The sequence below is a fragment of the Arctopsyche grandis genome, chromosome 8 (assembly GCF_051622035.1).
Source record: "Arctopsyche grandis isolate Sample6627 chromosome 8, ASM5162203v2, whole genome shotgun sequence".
In the NCBI taxonomy this organism is placed as follows: domain Eukaryota; kingdom Metazoa; phylum Arthropoda; class Insecta; order Trichoptera; family Hydropsychidae; genus Arctopsyche; species Arctopsyche grandis.
In genome coordinates this window covers 3,915,259-3,940,425 of record NC_135362.1, presented here as the reverse complement: position 1 = coordinate 3,940,425, position 25,167 = coordinate 3,915,259, and the positions used below count along the sequence as shown (strand labels likewise).

At 34.4% G+C, this 25,167-nt stretch overlaps 1 protein-coding gene and 1 long non-coding RNA gene across 2 annotated transcripts in view; one reads left to right on the top strand and one right to left on the bottom strand.

Annotated features, from left to right (window-relative positions):
• The window catches only part of Pdf (Pigment-dispersing factor), a 30,184-nt gene that overhangs the window by 3,656 nt on the left and 1,361 nt on the right, over positions 1-25,167 (top strand). The window lies entirely within an intron of this gene.
• Positions 1,374-5,869, bottom strand: LOC143915331 (uncharacterized). The gene is made up of 3 exons (XR_013260901.1): positions 4,958-5,869; positions 3,200-4,864; positions 1,374-1,565 (listed from the first exon to the last, which is right to left on the bottom strand). It is a non-coding gene; the product is annotated as an uncharacterized LOC143915331 (long non-coding RNA).

Here is a 25,167-nt window from a genome sequence, read left to right as displayed (position 1 = left end):
CAGCTGGGCTAGGTTTGTCGTCTGGATTCCATTGTATGTAATAATGTTGATATTCGGCGTTCGTTATCGTCCACATTCATATGTGTTGTTCGTCGCGAGGTTGTTGACACCCCCGCAACCACACCTGCTCGATGAGCTCCTAATTGAACGCATACTCCGATGATCATCATCGAACCGATCTTCTCCAGACTCTAACGACACTTCCTAATCGCTTCGTAATGAGTCGCAGCTGATGCTCGTTTACTCGTTTATCGCCTTGCACCAATTTCGATAATGCAAATTATATTCGTCTGTGAATGCTGGAATTATCTATTAGCTTGCTTAGATATCGAAACAGTTAGGGCTATTAAGACTATTCCTAAGTACATACGTAAAACTGCCAATGACTTGAGTGATGAGCCAAAGCAAACGTGACAATTTCTGCAAATTTTATTTTATTTTATAACATACATACATACATTAGCCAGCAGCATTCGATCCCATGAGCTGACCTCGATTGAAAAGAATTTTTCCGAGTATATCTGTAGTGCTGCTGGTCACACCTGGATATTTGTGACTCCAGGTCGATCGTTTCCTATCAGAGTTTGCAAATTTTCTCTGATTTCATTGCTGAAACGGTTCCCGGTAAAATTGGCTAAATATCCTTCCTACCTACTACGTATGTCACCACTATTTGAGATTGATTAATGTACAATAAAATGTATGTACCATTCATAGATGTCTCGTTAATTTGCGAGTATTTCAGTGTCTCGTAATTCAGCGACTTGTATAATAAAAAAAAATGCTGCAGTGTTTGTAATTGACCAGGAAGGCGCATTGGGGTTACCTGTAAGGCCTTCCTGATATATATGTATGTAAAAAATAAATAAAAAATAAACTAGGCGACCCTACATTAAGATTACCCCAAGACGACACATGTGCTTAAATTATTTTTGTACATTTTTTTTATTTTTTTTTTATTCAATCAATCAATATATACTCGTCATTACTAGAGGTGGGGCCGGAAGCGTGTTTCTTCCAGGAAACAGGGCAAACTACAAAGCTAGAGAGCATAAAAAAGGTTCATCATAAAAATGAACAAAGCATAAACAATGAACTGCGCAAAGTTGGTCCGCTCTTTAGTCATTACAGATCGCTCCAATGCGACGAGTGTATTATAAACATCAAGAAATTATATATATACATATATATGCCAGCAGTATGACTCAATGGTAGTGTGTTTAGCACCAAGTGATCAGTGGTTTCGATCCGCTGTACTGCTGGTTAGATTTGGGGGTTTTCGTGACTACAAATCGATCGTTTCTTATCAGAGTTTGCCAATTTAATCTGATCATTGTTGAAACGGTTCCTCAAAATTGTAAAAAAATCATCTTGCCTGTTGTCACAAATCTTCTGTATTTATTGTATGTACAATTTGTAAAAATTATGTACAAAATCTAAATTCATAGATGTCTCAATGGATTAATTATGTTATTAATTAATTAATTGGAATTTCGTGTTCTTCGGCTCCTGGAAATACAGTGATTTATGTAATAATAAAATGCTGCATTGTTTGTAATTAAATTCTATTAATTATAAAATATATTTCTAGTTGTTTTAATCGGCTTCGCTCGGTATTTATAATATAAACAGCTTAAACATGGCGAATCTAAAAGTAATATTAATTTGTTTTTTTATTAAATTTATTTGAATCGAAAAAAACTCGTCATAGAAATTTTGACTTGTTTACGAAGTGCCCAACCAATGTTTCTTACATGCAAAGTTTCTTTATAAATTATATGCAACCAGAATCCCCGTATATATAACCAGAATAATCAAAAGTCCCGGGGTGCCCCCCGCCCCCCGTCCCCATTTGGTTATAGAAACTTTGTGTTGCTTACGATGTTCCCAACCAAAATACAAACTTACAAAGTCTCTTTCGAAATTAAATTTGAGGATTAGGTTAGGTTAGATTAAGTTAGGGTTGGTATTTATTTTTGTCAAATTTTATTTTTATTTTGTTACTACCCATTTGACGTTTGATTTGCCTATTTTATTTATTGAGCTATTTTAGAGGGGAGCATTATTTTTATTCGCACGGCGAAATGTTTTAGGGCGGTTACAGACTAGCGTTTTATACGCGCGTATAATCTCGTTTTTTCAAGTGCATGTAGGCGCGTATAGGCGCGTCGTTTTCCATACGCGCAACTCGTACGAGCGTAGACGCGCTTATAAGCTCGTATTATCCATGTTGATACTAAATCACCACTACCGGTTTTAGCGAAAACGCCGGAATAAGCCCGTGTACGCGCGTCCGGTTTTTTGAAGCGCGCGTGTAAGCGCGTATGCCGAAACGACCGTATACGCGCAGAAAAAAACGCTAGTCTGAAACCGCCCTTAGTGATGGGCATCCGCATATAATGTCGTGATAATTACCTAATTAGTCTGAAAATAGGGCTATTTTGGCACCCTATGATAAACCGGGGAAAATAATATATTTTCCCTATAAAAACAGTATTACACGTAAAATAACTCGTATGAATACGTATGAAAAAAAATGAACAAAAAATTGAACACGAATCTCCTCTCTCGTTATATAATTTTCGTATTAAATCACCGATTTATTTATATCTTATATTATCTGCAATCTAATAACGCGAATTCGTTAATACACATAACCGGTACAGATTATCCGCCGAAGTGTTCTTTAAAGTCAGCAAGCACCGAAACGAAAACGACAACAAAAACAACAACAACAAAAAAAATCTTTATTCCCCTATGCAAATTAAGCATCTACACACGCATTCGAATTTGTCTATATGCGAAATACATAAATTAACCCTTTGATATCGATGCATTCTCCGAAAAGTAGCTACGATTGATTGATTGCAGATTGATTCAATCAATCGCATAATCGCCTCATCGGCGTGAGAATCCTTTTTGTTCCTGTGCAATTTTGGAACGCCTGATTTGATCTTGATATTTAGGTGTCATTCGATTCTGATTTCCAAATAAACTACATGTAGATTATATGTACATATATTCGAAAAGTTGTTTCTTCGGCGTTCGCTTCTCATCTGCATACATATCTGTCCACGCTGTGCAAACGATGAAATTTTCACTCGACAATTTTTGCACCAACGCATCACTATTGTTATTGTTATTTATATTTGTACCCAAATACATTCTTAATTGCTTAACTCTAAGATTGTATATATACTAAATTTATATGCACTGTCACTCACAGAGGTGTTTCCTTGCACCTCGCAAGAATGCATCCATTGTCTAAGAAGACCTGTCACACTCAGGGAGGGCATTGTACATGAGCACACACCCCTGTCAAAGACACCACCAGCTGTCTTCTTTTTCTATACTCTACCTACGACCAAGATTTAGATTTAAGAAAAATAGAAAAATTACTTAATAAAGCTATGAGAGATATTTTGAATGTTGGTAGATTAAAAAGTATTAGAACTACGTGAGATGAATTGGGATGGATGAGTATTAGAAAGAATTTAAATCTTAGTACACTGTCTTTTGTTTATCATAAGTTAGATCATAAGTTATTACCTACGTATTTTAAGGATTATACAATAAGAAATAGTGATATCCATAGTTATAGTTCTCCAATCGCTTGTTTTCTAGCTTGCTTTTCAACTCGCTTGTTAGAAGTAAGCTAGAGTATAAAGCGATTGTGTGGAATCCGCATGAAGCAAACTACTCTCTGATGATTGAGAAAGTGCAAAAAGCATTTCTTCGTTTCATTTATAGGAAAGAATATGGGTATTACCCATATCTCTACCCTACTCCTTTCCTTTTGGGCATGCTTGGGTATAATTCCCTTGAACGTCGGAGAAACTTCTCATTAATTCGTTTCGTTATCCAGCTACTACGTGGTAGTACGTCAAGACTGTTGTTGCTGGAACAGTTGGGACTTTATCTCCCTAATAATTATGTATGTGCGTGGTTGACATCATTATTTGATGGTTGTATGTACCTCTTGCCTGCACAGTTCTTTTTCGAATGGCTCCTATTGGGTATATTTCCCTTGAACGTCGGAGAAACTTCTCATTAATTCGTTTCGTTCTCCAGCTACTACATGGTAGTACGTCAAGACCGTTGTTGCTGGAACAGTTGGGACTTTATCTCCCTAACAATTATGTATGTGCGTGTTAGACATCATCATTTGATGGTTGTATGTACCTCCTGCCTGCACAGTTCTTTTTCGAATGGCTCCTATTCCAATCCAAGAGCTATTTCTAAGCCCGCTTTAAAGGTCACGGAATTTGACCCTTGAAGCCCTCAACATGAGGCCACCACCCCCCCAACGAATACAGTCCAAGAGACCCTTTCGTCGGAGAACGAGACGGTTGTTCATGAATATCGCACAAGAACAACCGCACATCACTGTGCTAATAAAAAAACCACACTGTACATAACCAAGTACAAAATTAACAACAATGCATGAACACATAAAGCGCGCATGCGTTAGGAAACAATACCTGAAATGTGCCGTGCGAATGCACGCACACCTCAAGTAAACATACATTTACGCATGATTATGCGTGCATAACACAAACACACACACAAACACACACATAACCACAAATACATACACTCACCTAAACAGCAAACGCCAACTCACACACACACATTCACAGAATTTAAAATATAAAAAAAAATCAATCAATCAATCAAAAATCAACAAAAAAAATCAAAAATCAATAAATGCTCTTTCCAAGAGCTATTCAACTTCTTAATGAAATCGTTGCTGCCGAGACTGAATGTGATATTTTCCACCTGAGTGAGCGTAAATTGTCGGATATTACTCTAACCCATTTATCTGGTAGTCTGCGCTCACCAATTTAATCTCTTCCATTTGGGCCTCACGGGGATGTTTTGTATCGGCAGTTGGTTCTTATTTATTGGAACTGGCTGTAGGTGCAAGACATTCCTTATGTTATATTTTATGGATGACCGTCAACGGACAATCAAAAAATCGAAAATGATCGTTTACCATGCATACATATGAAAAACGGTTAGTATATACATATATCAGTGTCGTGCGGTAAAATTCTCTCTCCCCCCGTCGTACAACCTCACTTAATTTGCGCGAGCAGGTTAAAAGAGGAACAGGCTTTTCCTCCCGTATCCTGCGCGCGCACATTAAACAAGTCTGTACGACAAAAAGAGAGATAATTTCACCGCATACCACTGATATATATTATAGTACCATTTACGATGTATACACTATTTTCGATCTTTCGACTTAAGAACTTAAGCTTTTTCGATCTTTCAAATTTCGATGCCGTGATGCAGAGCCAAATTTAGGAGATGTGCTGTCGAAAAAACATTTAACCAGCAGAATCGAATAGTGGTAAGCATATAACGCTTTAAACAAAGTGGTCACGGTTTCAAACTCCACTGGTTTCTGTTGGCCAGACCTTGGATTTGTGTCTCCAGGTCGATCGTTTCCTATCAGAGTTTGCTGATTTATCTGATTTTCATTGAAGCGGTTCCAACAAATTGGCAACCTCCGCTCGAAGGCACAATAAGCCGACCACTAGTCCACGCTGCCGGTTAAATATGCGACATATTTAATACTGAAACACTTTATTTAAATCGAATTTATAAATAAATGAAATGAAAAACGCCATTCGGATAGCGAGAACGACCCATTTTATCTAAGCAAGTGGCAATGAAATAATAACGCGACCGTGAAATGTTAAGACAACCCCGCGCTGCTGCAATAATGTTGACACATAAACAATGAACACAATAATCAATTTGCATACGCAAAAACACGAAAATTTTTATATATTATAATATGTACATATGTAAGTGGTACACAAAAACACCGAGCAATTGAACAAACGATCGAAACACAACTAATTAAATTTGCTTTCTGACTTCAGGTAGGTACACACACAGACACACACACACACCAATTTATACACCACCTTTATTAGTTTCAAAACTGCAAACAAGTCGTGCGAATTCCAAAGTAATAATAATATAATTTTTATGTGACTTCCCAAAATTATCACACACAAAAGATAACACTTGACCCGAGAGCGAAGGGGTTTCGGGAACCCGCTACATAAATATCGCATGAACCGGTCCCTTCTTATTACCAATTACGGTTCGAATTTCGGACCTTTTGTATTTCGAAAACACACCTTAAGGGCGTGCACAGGACGACTACATAAATTGGACATTTTTAAAACGCGAAGCTAATCTTCGCCGTCGCGTAAAATTCGCGACAGGAAGATCTGATATTCTTTTGTGGAAAATGACAAACCAAATGATGACGCGTTCTCGGAATATGACGGTATATCTTTAACTATTAACATGAATGTGTTTCGTGATCAAAATCGATATACACTTGGAACCAAAATTATGTCTTGCAATGATACTTGATACTGACAATAATAGTAAGTTGATCTGATGACAATCTAATCATAAGTCTCAAAATCTCTCTTTATAAATCAGCGACTCGGATGTTTTCTTCTCGGTAAAATATCCCAAACTAGAATACATATGTATTAGTTCACGATTGAATTCAACTTATTATTGTGTGTAGAATCTAAGCTGTATAAGTGTGTAGGTAGATATATGTACATAAGTGTAGATATAAGATCTGCCAACTTCAATGCGATTTATTTTCTTTCTTCTAAGAATCAAAATCAAAAGGTCTATTATTTTTTATCAAATTTATCAAATATTCATTTAACAAACACTAATCTACAAATAAAGATTTTATCGTAATAATATTATACATATGTCTTTCGGAAAAAATACCAATTATACCTGATTGTGACTTTAAACTGTTAAGAAATACTTTTTAGCAAATTTTTGGCAATTAAATGGCAACTTTTTTTTATATATAGTATCCATCGTTTGGGTTCTTAATTAATTTTAATTTGTCGAAATTTGACTGTATTACAATACAAATGCTGGTTTTATTGAGGAAGTCCCGTGAAGACGAAATCAGTCGTTAAAAATCGGAGAAGTTTTAAATAGAATTGTTTTTTATTTTTTTATAATAATATAATAAATACCAAAATTGTTCATCCCATAATTTTTTCACATTAAATAAGTTTATAGCAATAATAAAATTGAATAAAATCAAAGTCAGAATTCTTCGTTCTACGTAAAATTACACAGCAATAATTGAAAAATTATAATATACATATAAACTACGAAACTATTTAAAATGTTATTTAATTAATCACTACTATTTCACTACTCGGAAACAAAATATATATATAAAACGATTCAAAAATATGTAAACATGACACTGAAATTCAATGTGAAAATTCCTATTAACTTTCTTCATAGATGTGTGACATCTATGGAAAATTTTCCAAACTAAAAAACTAATATCGAAACTTTTATTTGATTTTTAAAAATAAATAAAATCCATTTCATTTGTTTACTTCATTCATATTAAAGAAAATGCAAAGAAGCAAACATGTCACGATTTTTAATCTACCTATAATAAACATCACTAAATATATGTAAATACATATGTATATAATTTAAAACGTATTCAACATATGTATCTATAATCTAAAATTTTCATAATGAATACAAATGTATGATTAATACATACATATATAACCTACATTACATATACATAATCCACGTACATAAGCTGCGTTTGATTTATAACCCAATTACACCAATTTAACATCGAAAATAATTATCCTCGCACGTAAATAAATAAATAAATAAATAAATTGAGCATCAATAAAACGACAGTCGTTAAACGTTTACGACTAGTCCTCATACTTAGTTTATGTACGCTTCGTAAGAGCAATCTTACTACAATATAAACCTAATCGTCCGGGAAAAGTCACGCGCGAATTAACACATTGCAGGCCGGGATTAAAACCGAATTCGATAGTCACACAATTCACCCGACGAATAACTATATACATATATACATACATGTATGATATACGTATTCGAACCAATAAATCTACTAAACAGGCCTTTGATAATTATCGCATATTTAATGGCGATCGCTATCTCGAGCGCCAGTTTTACATTCGAAAGAAATATAAAATTGAAAAAATAAAAACGAGATCACAATTCGGACCGGTTCTCTACGATGGGATACACATTGAAGATAACAATAACCGACCGATCGCAATAAGTGGCGGCATATTTTAATTAGCATTCCGATCTTACGCGCAACCGACTGTCATCTCGTAGCACAATAGACGCAATAAATACATATCTTGCAACGAGAGACTCTTAATAGTTTTTTTTTCTTCATAAAATATATATGTACCGATTGAATGCAAAGAAAGATCAAATCTAATCGCTCAATAATTTGGCATTTATCAGAGCTATATTCCACCTCAATAATATCAGCAGTGGGCAAACTCTAAATCTCAATTCCCATTCGTCGAAAGGCTTTGCTTTGACTTCAAATCAAAATACTCGATTCCAAATGATCGGAATATCTTATCTGATCAATAGGAATCGCATATTCTTCTTCTTATTGTAATTTTATATTTTTTCGAATGTCAAATTAAGCCAAAGTGATAGGTAAAATAGTGCGCCTTGAAACACTCACCCCGGCATACAAAATTGTCTGCAAATGTCTCTCTTATGTTAAGAACACACTCAAAAGTGCGGCATGGTATGCCTAGATAAACTCCGGCTGTGAAAGGTGTATCTTCACGTCACTATTAATTCGTACGATCTTACTATTTCTTAAGTTTCTCCTACATTTCCTCAAATATGGGAATCACCGTTATCGATCACTGTCAAACTTATGTCAAAACAAGGATAAAATATCACCAAAAACACTCCAGGGGGTGATTTTTGGACTGGGTGCCGTGTAAAACATTATGCATGGTAGCGTTTTTTTACATGTGCAAAACTATGTATAAAAAAAACACGTCCTTAACCATTTTATACTATAGAGATTTGTCTGAAGACAAGTTAACTTTATTTCAATTTTACAGGAAATGAAAATCACAATTAGCAAACTGATAGGAAATGATCGACCTGGAGTCTACTAGTGGGAATCGAGCAGCTACTATCGGGAATCGAGCCGTGAGTGCCCTGCTCGAAAGCGTTATATACTAACCATTATTCCACGCTGCTGTTTGATACTAAAAAACTCAAAATTTTGCGAGAAATTGATGGTAACGGTTGCCAAATGTTGTTGGAGCCGTTTCAATGGTAATTGGCAAACGCTGATAGGAAACGATCGACCTGGAGTCACAAATCCAATACCTGGCCAGCAGAAACCAGCGGGAATTTAGCCCGTGACCACTTTGTTCAAAGTATTGTTACGTACGCCGTGGATTGAGCGAATTGTACTTAGACCAACGGATATCTGTTATCGGATTAACTAAATGCATGCACTTACTTCCAAAGATTATATCTGGACTCTAAGTGCATTTAGGCTAAACAATGACCGTTATTAGTTATTTCTCAGAATCGGTACGGGAAGACCCAATGTCTTGGAAATACATATCCGAATACGTGACTATACAACAGGTAAACAGATTAGGCGTTCTGAGAGATCTACCCTTTATAAGGCGGTACGTAGGCGATATAATTCATTCTGGACTGAACACTGGCAATACGTGTATCTCCTGAATCATCAATAAATGCTGTGATACGACTGTTGGCCTTTTACTTGGATCCTCCACCCACCCTTACGCAACAGTATTATATGCTTACCGCTAATAATACATATGTATATAGTAACAGACTAACTGTTCGACACGAAAAATGGTTCAGAGACGAGATATGGCTTTTCTTATATGTAGATCTATGCTCAGTAAACACGAATCTGGTAATAAAAAATGTTGATTAGCTCGCGATTCGGAGATATATGTGTTTTTTAAATCACGCAATTTTTCTATATCTTGGTGTGGTTCGGTCGATGTCTCAAAATCTGTCAATTTTCTGTTCAAAATGATAATTGTCGAGTATTTTATCTTTCATTTGTAGTACTTTTCAGCTTTCAAATCTCTCTAAGTAGTCGTCCAGTTCAAATCAAAAGTCAAAAGTACGTATTTTCAATTGGGATTTTTTCCCACTGATAATATTTATTGGGATAGTTTTCTGGCCACACTATTTTTTTTTTTCGTTTAAAGGGGTTAATTGGAAGTGTGCCGAATTTTAAATCGGTAAAATTGCGAGCTAAAAACTCGCTACTATTATTTACTCGTATTTACACGAATCTGAATTGATTCAATAGGGATAATATATTAAACTGTTTTTATATGAGAATTAAATAAAATTCCACGTAGAAAAATCATATTTCTACTATTCTTGTGGATTAATAACAAAAATTCATTTATTTTATCGGGGTAAGCCAGTTATCAATAGAATTTTCAAACCACGAAAAATGTCGTCATTTATCGAACAGTGTAATTAATAACTGACGGAAAACTTGGCTAGCCGTATATAATATTTTAATAATTTCTCCCCCCCCTCCCCCTCCCCTCTCCGGAAGGCAAGATTTTAATCAAAAACTAATGAAAAAAATGGATTCATTCTAAAAGGAAGAGCTAAAGCTCCAATACCCCTCTTCAACTATGCACCTATGCCACAAAATTGATGAAATTTTTTTCGTCACTTAATGGACTTTCGCCGTAAGCCAACTACATTCATATATATATGTAAATCAATCCACAATCCATATGTAAATCATCTCAGAATGCCATCGGACATGTTTAGCACGCAAATCGATCCACTCTTTCTTTTCCAGTTCAATAACGTTCAAGTTCAACTAGTCGAACGGATCGAGTCAATTAAACCATTCTTGAACTTGAACGTTCGATTCGAAGCTTTTGAACTCGTTTTCGTTTTTTTTTTTTCACCACTATTCAAAGGTCGTAGACCCAGTTTATACGAATGAAAACCTAACCGAAACCAAACTAACCACCGAACTACATTAAATTACACCGGACGAGTGTCCTTGCGATGAGCTTCGAGACCATCTCGGGTAACAAGATGCAGGTATGTACGTATGTATCGTACATTCTAGGCATAGCGATCTATTACATACGTGTATTGTAACAACACAATCGCCAAAAAACCAGATCAGTCGGTAAACCAGATAAACAGGACGGGTGGAATATAATAGCGAGAAGCGACCGACCGACCGGCTGCGAATCGAAAATAGCCGACATTCGGTCAAATGTTGCTTGTCGGACGGGCGACCATTTTTAATTAGAATAGAAGACGTACTTGAAAGGCAAGGTCGCTGACGAAGCCACCGGCGATGTGCACATTTACTTTTATTCCTCTTCTTCTTCTTGCTTTTATTGTTTCGTTTGCTTTTTGCTCTGTTTTGGTGGGTATTCGGCGCGAGTCGCGGCCGCGGAAGCTCGGCCGGAAAAGCGGGCGTTGCGCTCGAGGCGGTTTTTCCGACAGACGGGCGCGAATTTTCCTCGACAATTTGATCTATTGATTTATAAATGCTTTTTATCATTACTAAATTATGTTCACAATACATATTATATCTATTTTAATAGCTACCGATCAACTGATCATTTTCCATTTTATAATTTTAATTAATTTTGGTTAGTAATCATAGTATTATATTATTCTAATGTTAATTTAGTACAGCATAATAGGAAAAAGAGCTCAAAAACCTATTTACAATTCTTATAAATGCTCATAATACATCTAATACATTATATTAATTAAAAGTCGATGATCTAAAGAAGATTTTATTTAGGTAATAATTTAGACAATTTGTATTATTGATTTTTAAATGCTTTTTATTATTACGAAATTATGTTCCCAATACATCTTATATCTATTTTAATAGCTACTGATCTACTGATCATTTTCTATTTTACAATTTTAATTTAATTTGGTTAGTAATCATAATATAATATTATTCTAATGTTAATGTACATCATAATAGGAAAAATAGCCCAAAAACCTATTTAAAATCCTTATAAATGCTCATAATACATCTAATACATAATATTAATTAAAGACTCTCTTTAGTCGATGACCTAAAGCAGATTGTGTTTAGGTAATCTGTGTGTTATACCTGAAGGGTATAGACATTTTGTTGTAATCACCGAGACTCTTCACAAGTGTGTTAGTATGGTTATTAGTGATTCTGTCATAGAATCTACTGGTTAGTTTGTTAGTAATGTCCGTAAAAAATGGAATATTATTTATGTCATGCAGTTTTTTCAAGTTAGTATATATGGGTGTATTATAAAATAATTTTAGGGATTTATTTTGTATTATTTGGAGCTTGGAAAGGTGAGTATTCGAATACATAGTATGGGATATCTGGCACCTATTTAATTTTGTTGGCAAATTATATTATTCTAATGTTAATAATGTACAGCATAATAGGAAAAAGAGCTCAAAAACCTATTTACAATTCCTTGATATGATAGTACATACATAATATTTGGATATCCTATACTGAAAGATGCGGATTTTCATCGCGGAAAAACGTACACACAAACGAACATTTATTTATGAACTTAATGTACATTTATTTCATAAATAAATGAACTAAATGTAACATTTATTTATACATTAAGAACTAAATGTGCTGTAGATCTAATGTATAGTTTCGAGACTTTGTATGTATTGTTGGTTCGTAATAAAAAAAATCGTTAATCCGTGACGTCATCAAAAACGATTCGATTTTTTCGATTCAAAGTCCCCGGGGGCGAAGGCGCCGAGGGCGCAGCCTTAGGGAGGCGAAGGCTCCGGTGGGCGCCGGGGGCGTCGTTATATTACAAACACCGAGCGAAGCCGGGTAAAACCACTAGTTTATAATAAAGAAATAATTTCGTATAAAAAATATCCGAATATTCGGATTTGGGATCCCTAGTATAGACATTTTGTTGTAATCACGGAGACTCTTCACAAGTGTGTTAGTATGGTTATTAGTGATTCTGTCAAGAATCTGCTAATTAGCCTCGACAATTTCACTTTGAACGCTCTGTCAGATTTTACTTTATTTTACATAGATATACATATATACCAGGAAGGCTTAACAGGTAGACACCAATGCGCCTTCCTAGACAATAAATAACAAACATTACGCGGGCGGGCTTTCAACAGAAAAGACGTCAACACTCAAAGGGTTAATGAAGTACATCAAAGTCATCGAAGGAAACGATCGACCTTGAAGTCACATATCAAAGGTCAGGCCAGCAACAAAGACAGGGATAGATCTCGCAACCACACAATCGAAAGTATTAACGCTAATGAATTCCTCAATAAGAATATCAATAAGGAAAATCAGCACTCGGAATAGACAAAAAAAACAAGCTACAATAAAAGACTTACAGAAACACAAAAAATATATACACATGTACATATGTACTACATTAAATTATGATTGACGTGTACTAACTATATGTACATATGTATGTATATACACACCAACCGAATTCAACACCACCTTTTATTTTTTACCGAAAACTTTCCAAACCGATCAACCCCCGAAAGCCCAACCCAACACAATGCGAATTTCCCGCGCTTTTCCCAACACACTGTGGACGCACCCATACAATGTATTGAGCAGTGATCTTCGTCATCTTCTTTTTGGCTCGAGGACAAGTTGGCATGGTCGTTCGGTGGTCCCTGGAGTTTCGAGGGTCACCGCCCTTGGTCCTGACGGGGGTCGCTGGCACCACAAATTCAAGTCTTCAAGCCCGAAACTCGATTCGCAACTTTTTTACAATCGGCAAATATTATTACCAAATGAAATCGGGCGTAGCTGAAGCGCAAAAGACCCCACCGAGCATCGGTCGCTTTGCATACCGACTTCTCGGAACTCACCGTAACTAATTGAGAAACATCAATTTAAAAAAAAAAATATATATATATTGCATAATACACGTACCACCCATGAGTTTCCAGTGTCTCCAACGAGTGTGAGTAGCATCTTCCCTGAGAAATATGCTCCAATCTGGAAGTAAAATGTACACGTTTGTCATTGGCGATTGCTTTGATCGTATCTATTGAAACTGATTTTATTGTGATGGTATTAAAGACATTGACCTTTGATTTGTAATATATTATAAACTTGTTTTAAGTGTGTGTTGTTTAATGAAATTCAGACAAATGCCGTTTTTTATAGGAAGTTTTACGACAATGATAATTATGCATCGGACAAAAATTGAATGTGTGCCGTTCTGGTTTTTTTTTTTTGCGAAATGTTCAAATTCAGGCGGGATGGAACTGTATGGCATTCCGTTATCTTTTCAAGTCATAAAAGTATCCAGTATTTCATTTTGATGAATTTCTACATACAAAGAAGCATTTTGATTGGTTTGTAAACAGTGTCGATCCTTGGTGGTGCTTTTTAGGCAATAGTTGTTGAATGTGAATAAAACAAAAATGATGTGGTTGAATGGTAAAAATAAAAATATATTGAATGAAATTAGAATTGATGATAAGTTAATTGAAAAAGTTGAAAATATAAAATACTTAGGTGTATACATAGACTCGGGACTAAATTTTAAAATGCACGCTGACTTTATAATAAAAAAAATCGCTAGAAAAGTTGGTATATTATGTAGATTAAGAAATATTTTAAGTAAAAAAAGTAAAATTTTAGTGTTTAATTCAATTGTCTTGCCACATGTGGTTTATTGTGCCACTGAGCTCAATTTGTTTAGTGGCCAAGATTTAGGAAAAATGCAAAAAACACAAAATAAAGCTATGAGAGGTATTTTGAATGTGAGTAGATTTAAGAGTATTGGAAGTATGTTAGATGAATTAGGATGGATGAGTATTAGAATTAGTCTAAATATTAGTACATTGTCTTTTGTTTATAAGTTAGATCATAAGTTATTACCTAAGTATTTTGATGATTATATAATAAGGAATAGAGATAAACATAGTTTTTATACTAGAAATAAGGACAAACTAGTTGTAAGTAGAGTAAGAGAGAATAAGACGGCTGGGGGTGTTTTTCACAGGGGTGTGCTCATGTATAATGCCCTCCCTGAGTGCGTCAGGTCTGCTAAAAACATGGATGCATTCCTGCGAGGTGCGAAGAGACACCTCTGTGAGGGACAGTACATATAAGTTAATTATAAATTTTAGAGTTAAGTATAATAATAAAGATGTATTTTTAAATTAGCTTGATAGCTAAAATATATATAAATAAAAAAATAAATGTTTTCGATTAACTCATATTTAAAATATACTAGCTGAACCCGGCATGGAAGCGGTTAATCCATCAAATCGCCAAAAACCACCCTATCCACTGTCACCACCATTTGAATATGATTTCAAAAAAAAAAAAATATATATATATATATATATTTTTTTTTTTTTTTTTTTTATATAAGACCTCAATTAATCAAGCACACTCGTCTAACATATTGCTTCAAAGTGACGAGTGTGCTAAAAATATTAAGAAAGGGTACACGAAATACAAGTAAAATAAATAGAAGGAAAGAAAAATAAATAAATATGAAAAAATAAATTCTTAAATAGTTCTTAACTGACCAACTCAACCGTTCTAATTGGTTGCGACTTCCGTAACTTAAGAAGTGGTGCAGAAAATGACGAGAGATGTGACAAATGTCAATGGCACCATCCAGTGAATTTAAGAAACGGAGGCCACGAGGAATGAGAGAATTATGTACTACATATAAGCCACAGTTCTAGCCAGAGGAGTGTGAAAAGGGGAACAATGGCGGGTCCATATCACACTCTCCAGAGTATGAAGGCTCAACTCGGCCAGGATAGACGGACAGGAGATAAAGCCTCTAAATATGGAAAACAAGATGAGGGCAAAACTCCTCCTGTGTTCAAGAGAAGTGTATCCAACCATACCCATGACGAATTGGGAAGAAAATAAATATGGGTAAATCCCATATTGCTCCTTATAAAGCAGTCGAAGAGAGCGTCTTTGGATAAGTTCAAGTTTGATAGATAGAGATTTGGTGGAAGGATTCCAGATCATAGAGGCGTATTCCAAGATACTCCTAACTAGAGCATTGTACATACAACAACCTCAAAACAGTGGGATTATGGAAGTGTCGAGAATTACGAAAAACAAACCCAAGCATTCTTGAGGCAGAGCAACACACAGAGTCAATATGATCAGAGAAATTTAGGTCACTCTGAAATGTAACCCCAAGATCAAAAGTAAAATCAATCCAGTTCAGTAAAGAGAAAGGTACGATCGGGATAGATCTAGATCTGGAGTAACACATCACCTTGCACTTGGAGACATTAAGAGGCAAACGGTTGGTTAACGACCAATCATGAAGAGCATTAAGATCCTCTTGTAAAAGCTCACAAGAGCGTTCAGAATCGAGACTCAAATAGAGCTTTAGATCATCAGCGTATAGTGAGAAACGACAATTAACCAATTTATTACCAATATCATTGACAAATAAATTTAATAACAAGGGCCCGAGGTTAGAGCCTTGTGGAACTCCTGAGCCAGCGATATAGACACGGGAGCGAGCAGTACCCAAGACTACAAACTGTTGACGCTCCAGAAGATATGATCTAAAAAATTGGACCAATCTGTCATGAAAACCATATGCGAACATTTTCTTTTATAAAAAAAAATTATTTCATTTATCAAAGACTTTCTTGAAATCGGTATAAATCCCATGAACAGATAAATGATGGTCTAGGGAACGGTGTACATAATTGGTAAACTCGAACAGTAATATGTAGAATAATTGGTAATATAAATAAAATAAAGTATAAAACCCAAAGTTGAATTAGTTTTTCGTGCGATATATTTGTACATTATTTTTATGAAAGTGATTATGGTCAAAATTAAAGTTCAATTAATTACACTGAGCAACAAAAAATCACGTTTTTGAGTTACCAGAGCGGAGACTAACCAATCTTTACTAAGTTTGACCCACTGAATTTGAATATGATAATGATTTTTGTTGGTTGGTGATCGCTTACAAGATATGAGCGTTTAAAAAAATGCACGATCTATACACTTTTTTGGCTTTTGCGGTCTTTAACTCAAAATCTAGTATTGTTTTGCTCAAAGTGAGTATTGGAATCAATAGTCAGATGTTTTTTCTATTGATTGTGATTTTTTATTGTTTTAAAAAACTTAATTTTAAAAGTCAAAACGAAGTCAAAAATATTGGTTAAAGATTTTTTTTGTTGCTCAGTGTTATCACCCTAATTATTAAGATCAAGGTGGGATTGAAACGATTCTTGATGTTTCTTAATATACGATCCAAATCTTTATCATTGCGTCGTTTCAGTTTTATTTATAGTATGTACATTATACAAACATCCGGTCGGAAAATACCGTTTTTCTTCCTTGTCAATCAACCATCCCATTTTCGTTCACTTGATATCCAAATGTTTTACATAAAAAATAACGATTACGCACCGTATTCTTATTATAGGTCTAAATACACACACAATATTAATTTTAATGTGCGGTATACAATTATGTACACATATTTATTTATTTCAATGCCACTTCTAGTCGGACATATCTGTCGGTGACATGAAATCGATGTGACCGCCTCAAACGTATTTTGTATTATTCAATCTATTTCTTTTTCACTTACATAACATATCCTATCGCCACAAAGTTTGTACACAGACAACTCGACCGCACAATCGCAACGGAAAAACCGCAAAACAAAACAAAAGAACGACGACATTAAAACTTAAATAATACACAATAGAGACTCGTGGACAAAGCAATAAATATTGCGACCATAATATCACGTCCATACAGAATAAGTCCAGACCTGATTATTTGGGGCGGGGTTTTTAAAGATTACAAATAAATCAGAGGGACAGAATATATAAATGATAAATTTTCATAATTCATTCTTGTTAACAGGCTTTACACCAAAGTTCCTTTATTTTTATTTTACATACCTCCTTTACGTTTCACATGGCTTTCGTATCAGTGGTCATTTTTAACTCAATTCAGTCGAATCGTAGACCATTGCGCTTCAACACTTCGAGCCAATGCACATTTAAACCCTTTACCCTTTGAGTATTGACGTTTTTTCTGTTGAATGCTCGCCACGCTGAAAATTTCGTCAACTTTCCGACTAGAATTATTTATAAATCCAATAGAAAGCAGGTAAAAAATTATTATTTTGAATAAAAATACCAATAGTTTTATTTTACTACCGCCATCTATGTATGTTTATAACTAAGAACTGGATAGACGTCAGGCAATTTTCAGAAATTCAAATTTCAAACGCGTCTTACACGATATGTTTGCACCATTGTAATGGCGGAGGATCCATTTACTTATATTTATGACCAAAATGAGCAATATGGCAAAGTATGAAAACGATCGGATAAGAGGCAAACTTTTTCCTGAATTGTAATCGTAAATGAAACGTAAAGGAGGTATGTTATAAAAATTGTAGCTGATCCAAACAAACCCTATGTAGATAACAACCGCCGAGGATTTCGAATTTTGTAAATGTGTGTTTAGACTCTCTAATATAAATTGCAACACTATAAATATACGCTACCATTAGCCAGCAGTTTGGCTTAATGGTAGCGTATATGTTAAGCACCGTGCGATCACTGGTTCGATCCGCCAAAACTGCTGGTTAAATTTGGGGATTTCGTGACTCCAAATCGATCGTTTCTCTATCAAAGTATGACAATTTTATCTGATCATTGTTGAAACGGTTCCTCAAATTGGCAAATAAATCCTTTCCTGTTGTCACAAAAAATCTTATGTACTATTTTGTGTAATATATAAAAATTATACACAATATATAGACGTCTCAATAATCATCTGTATTTTTTCTGTGTATAAATTGTAATAATTGTGCACAAAATCTAAAATCCATAGATGTCTCAATGGATTAATTCTGTACTTAATTAATTGTTCATATTAGTTCAATGGTCTTTGCGGCCGTATATATGTATATGTATGTAAAATAAAAATATCTGGCCGTATATTTGATGTATGGTTTCGAATTATGTATTAAAAATATATATAATTTCTTAATGTGTATGCACACTCATCGCATTGGAGCGATCTGTAATGACGAGTGTACTTTGATTGATTGAATAAAATAAAATAAAATAAAATAAACAAAAGAAGTCTATTAATGAATGTATTTTCCCAAAATTATTTCCATCTTCTTCATTGTTGTTAAAATGGAATGCTCACAATTTAAATGCCAAGCCACAATCTAAAATACTCAGCAGTTAGGGATTTCCATCGAGAAATTCTGCTATGGTTATAAATTCAGAAACTCCGGTGTCGACCAGTCTTTATAAACATTGACACGGATTACACGACACATTGACACGGATTACACGGTAGTATTCTTCTTTACTTTGTACATGCTCAAAATACAACGCCTGTTGGCGTTTATCATGCCCATGAACATGTTGGCAAAACGCCGATCAGCGTTGGTCAGCATTCAAAGGGTTAAAGTACGCGAAGAAAACGAGGGTGTGAATCATCCGAGTGAAATTGGAGATTTAATGCCTCCAATATTGTGTTTGTCGACACGTAGCTCGGTCGTAAGCGAGCTGCGTGTCGCCATTTTATTAACAAGTCATAAAATGGCCGACAAGATCATTTTTTCATATTATTATAATCATACTGTGCGAGTACGATGTGCAGCTAATCGTTTTTAGCCGAACGAATTCGATAATTAATAGGAAAAATGGTGCGATGAAAGTAAAAATCACCATTTTTAATGTAGACGGGTTCGCCTTACATGTATTGAAAAAATGCGAATAAAAAGCGTAGGAGCGGGTCTGTGGGTTGACAACACTTCATTTGCAGGTTGTTGAATACAATTTCAGTTCTTTTCAGCTGAACGAGACGTGCCTGCCTGTAGGCGATGATACGTTGCGACGACAGACAAGTGTCGTCGCCTTCTGCAGCGTCTTACTTACTTCATCTAATAGTATGCTTACTACTTCCTATATACCTATATACCTTAATGTGGGACAATAAAAATTGTGCGTGAGCAATCGCTATAAATACTCAATTTTATATAAGTTTCAATTTTATCTCGGGTTCAAACAAACGGAATTGATTGCGTGCCTTCAAAGTGAGCGCCTCTGATTTGTTTTATCCCATTTTATAAAATTAAACTGTACATAATATCAAAACAAAGTGTGGCAAATAATCACACTGCGAGAAGATACCCAATAGTTTTTCCCTTACTTGAAAAGAGGAAAAAAAATCGGATGTGACCAACCCATGACTTTATCTATGTATTTGGAGGAATATAAGAAGGTTACAAAACAAAATTCGATCATTAAACATGTACATACACGTTCACACGTACCGGTTATGAGAGCAATTTCGATACAAATTGAGCGCAAATGTAGGGTAACTTACACAAGACAAAAGTTCTACTTCCGGTTGTCTGATTTTGTTCAAACATTACTTAAAATCACTATAATTGTTATACTCGTTAAATATTAAGAAAATAAAAATAATTTAAAAAGTCAAAATAAAAAAATGAAATATTAAAAAAAAAAAAAAAACACTTCTCCCAGTTTACGAGTTGTGACCAAAACCTTATCAGCTCTAAGTTAGTGCATAAAAAATACAAATATAAATTTCCAGCTTGATACGTTCAGGGGTGTGGAAAGAATCGTGGTCACAATATTTTTGACTTTTCTAACAGGAAAAAATTCCACTTCCGGTTTATTAAATTAGGTGATTTTTTTTATTTTCATCGCATTGATACAAGAATTATACTGATTTTTTTCGTGAAGAGCACACATGTTTAAACGGTTGAAAAAAATAGTGGTAGAAAAATCGAACAAGAGTAAACTGCCACTTCCGGTTGACGGATGCTTTTCAAATTTTATACATAGCTTGGTATTGAGCTTAAACTTCTAGATATGAAATTTCAGTACAATAAACTAAAAATTTTCTGAGAAAAACATTACATCGTATCGATAAGAATTTCAGTAACCGATACTAAGTTTCAGTCCGATAGGACTAACGGTGTTCAAAAAATCTCCAAAATACACAGACACACACACACATTTTTTCTAGATCATAAAAACATGATCAGTGATCGATTCTGAGTTCGAATCAGTCAAATCTCGAGTTCGAATTTTCGCATGAACACAAAACTTCATCTATTGTTACTATGTACATAGAAAAGGTAATAGAATCAATTGTTTCAAATCTTTATACAGGTTTTTCGATGCCACTTTAGTATGCGGTCTACCTTCACACATCTATTTTAGTATGCGATCTCCCTTTACGTTTTTACTTTAATATGCGGTCTCACTGTCTCAGTTCTCGCGTGTGACAGTGAGACTGAATAATACCGACCCTAACAACCTAATCTTAAATGAATAGGGCCAACCCTAACTTAACCTAACCTAACCTGGCCCTTAAATAAATAGGCTGCTAAGATATGTTTTTTGTGAAAATATTTGAGGCGACTCTACGACATGATCGAGTTTCGTTCACCATCCTGCGAGCTGGGACCAGCTCGGCCATGTTGTTCTGTTGCTACTTTACTTCCTTCCCGCCCATCACATTAAACAGTCGTGCCTTAACAATTCCGTCGTTTCACTTCATACGCAATATATATAGATGAAATAAAACTTTAAAAAAAATATCTTAGCAGCCAACACCTATTTATTTAAGGGTCAGGTTAGGTTAGGTTAAGTTAGGGTTGGCCCTATTAATTTAAGATTAGGTTGTTAGGGTCGGTATTTTCTTCGCTGCTGACGATATTTTGATAGAAATGCTTCGACAACATTATGGGGCGGCAGGAAAAAACAAAAATTATAATAAACTGATCGTTGCTACGATACAAATAAAAAAAAAAATAGTCGACTGCGATTCAAATGTAGATCGCATGCTAAGGTAGACCGCATACTAAAGTAGCACCGGTTTTTCATTCCAAATGACCCTTTTTCATTTCAAAACGACCACTTTTCAATGTCAATTTGAAATTAAAAAGGGTCAATTTGCAATGAAAAACCTATGTATATCAAACCATTCTTTCAAAATGTTCTTTCAAATGAAAAAGTTTCCTATGATTTTTGTATTAAAAAGGACAAAAAGAAACGGAGCATATATGTATGTATGTATGTACATACATATGTATATGCCAATTTTTGTTCTGAAATATATGAACAGGTGATAGGAACTGACGACCTACTCCTGAAAAAGTGGTATATAGTCTTCATCAAAACAACACGTTGTGAATATAATACAAATTGCATTTGTACAGATTATAATAAATGTGTATTAGAAATAAGTTTTATTGCATTTAAGTCGACCCTCATTGCACGCCCACGAATCGTTGCGAGGATACGACGGGACACGTCCCGTTGACGATATTCAAAACAAACAAGGGTTGGATAAAAGGGGATGTTGAAGATGGGGAGAGTCACAGTACGCATCGGTCATCCACTAGTACAGGATATATCCCCGGAGCTAAATCACCTTTAATATCTAAAAGGTGCGATTCATTTACTATTCCTTCACCAGTCAAAGTACTATTTCACATTTCAAAAGTCTCATCAAATCGATTTGATGTCATAACTCTTTCTATAATTATAAAATTACAAAGGTGTCAATTACAAAATACAAATCAATATGTCACACAACACTTCAACAGTTGTGATAAAATTTAAAATTTAAATCAGTCGATTTTAATTTCTTTTTCTTTTAACGATTATGCAACCAAATTAATCATTTCTTCACATTATTTAAATCAAATAAATACTTCTTCATATTATATATAATAATTATATTTCTGTCTATCCTGAAGGTATGATAGAGACATCTTTATGTTCAAAATAAAATATTAACCATGATAATATAATATACTAGTGTTTTTACCCGGCTTCATGGCAAAACAATTTAATAGTAAACATACGTTTCACTTACGATTACAATTCAGGAAAAAGTTTGCCTCTTATCCGATCGTTTTCATACTTTGCCATATTGCTCATTTTGGTCATCAATATATAAATAAATGGATGGTGCAAAAATAGTCGTTGACGTTTATCCATCGTTTTTTTATTAGTTTTAAACATAGATGGCGGTAGTAAAATAAAATTATTGTTTTTATTCAAAATAATAATTTTATATACAAATTCGATATGGTCGTTATAGAAACTTTGATTTGTTTTCGATGTACCAACAAACCTTACATACATACATACATACATAGTTACAAAGTCTAGTTATTATAATAGTGAAATAAGTGATTGTGATAAAAAAAACTTTTTTTTTATTTTTTACTTCTTTTACTTTCACAGTTTATTTCTATTTTCATATATTATATGACCTTCTTTCCTCAAATCATTATTTAATATTATTATTTCGTTTAACCTTTGTTTAGTAGTTTACTTCAATTCGCTGAAAATTTGTATCATAAATCTTTTGATTGAATATTGCCATACATTATTATGAACTTATTCAATACTAGTGTTGTGCCCGATGAAATATCATCGCATGGCTTATGGCATATTAAGCTATTAATTACAAACAAATTAAAAGACATGTGTTGGTCCTGTGTTCGATCCGCACGCGGTCGTATTTTTTTCAAATACCTTTTAAATATATTTAATTTAATATTTATATTTAATATGAAAAAAGAATGGTATAAACTACCTACCTACCTTCATATAAACAATATAAAACGCCAATAGAAAATTAATTAATTAAATAGATTTTCAATAGATGGCGTTGAATGATCAGAGACTTGCCTGGCCACTTAATCGCCACGCGTTTGTATATAAACTACTATAAATAAATAAATAAATAAACCGATTCGATTATTTTATTATTTTTTTAGTGCCAACCCTTCATATTACATGATTTTATTTTTTTTACTAACTTCTTCTTAGTTCAGAATCGATTTTTTTAAATGCTTTTTATTATTACTAAATTATGTTCACAATACATCTTATATCTATTTTAACAGCTACTGATCTACTGATCATTTTCTATTTTACAATTTTAATTTAATTTTGTTAGTTATCATAGTATTATATTATTCTAATGTTAGTGTACAGTATAATAGGAAAAAAGCTCAAAAACCTATTTACAATGACATTACCTCTTGAATATATCACAAACTACCTACCGAAAAATATTGACATTTTTCAATTTCATTAGTATAACAGGATATTTTTAAATGTCGCTGTGAAGAAACCATAATTAATTTCAAGCCATAGCCTTAAATACAAAGGAGCGCGCACCGGTGCAATTAAGTGGCTACAGGAAACATTAGTAACAAACAGTATACATAGAAGTTTTTTCTATTGTTATTATATTCGTACATTCTGATTCAGCTGTGGCTTACATATGTATATCGAATCGAAACGATTATACGTAGTTCAGCGGGCGTTATCTTACATAGACACACACACAGACACAAAGAATAGCGATATTATGGGTATATTATGTGTCGGAAAGCAAAGTAATGCACGGTAAACGGTACTATGTATATATAATATATGTATGGCATGCAGTGAAATCATCTCTCTTTTTGTCGTACAGCCTTGCTTAGTGTGCGCGGGCAGGACACGGGAGGAAAAGCCTGTTCCTCTTGTATCCTGCTCGCGCAAATTAAGTGAGGCTGTACGACGGGGGGAGAGAGAGTTTTACCGCATGCCACTGATAAATATATACTACCCGCTTTTCATATGCATTCATGGTAAACGAACATTTTCGATTTTTCGACCTTTCGATGGGGTGATGGTCACCGATTATACATTTATTTATTTATTTTATGACAACACATACCAGGAAGGCATTACAGGCAACCCCAATGCGCCTTCCTGGCCAATTACAAATATTGCAGCATTTTTTATTCATTTTATATGTAAGTAACTGAATTACGAGACACTGAAAAACTCGCAAATCAATGAGACATCTATCAAATCGTACACAAACTTATTTATTGCACATTAATCAAATACAAATTATTGGTGACATATTGTATATATAGGAAGGATTTTTGGCCAATTTTTACCGGGAACCGTTTCAACAATGAAATCAGAGAAAATTGGCAAACTCTGATGGGAAACGATCAACCTGGAGTCACAAATCCAGGTCTAACCAGCAGCATACTCTGAAAAATTCATTTTCACTCGAGCCCCGGCCCTGGGATCGAACCCGGCACCTCATGATGCTAAGCAGAAGCTTAACAAACGAGCTATGCTGCTGGCTATATACATATATTGTCAGAGAAATGTAATAATAATAGAAGTGGC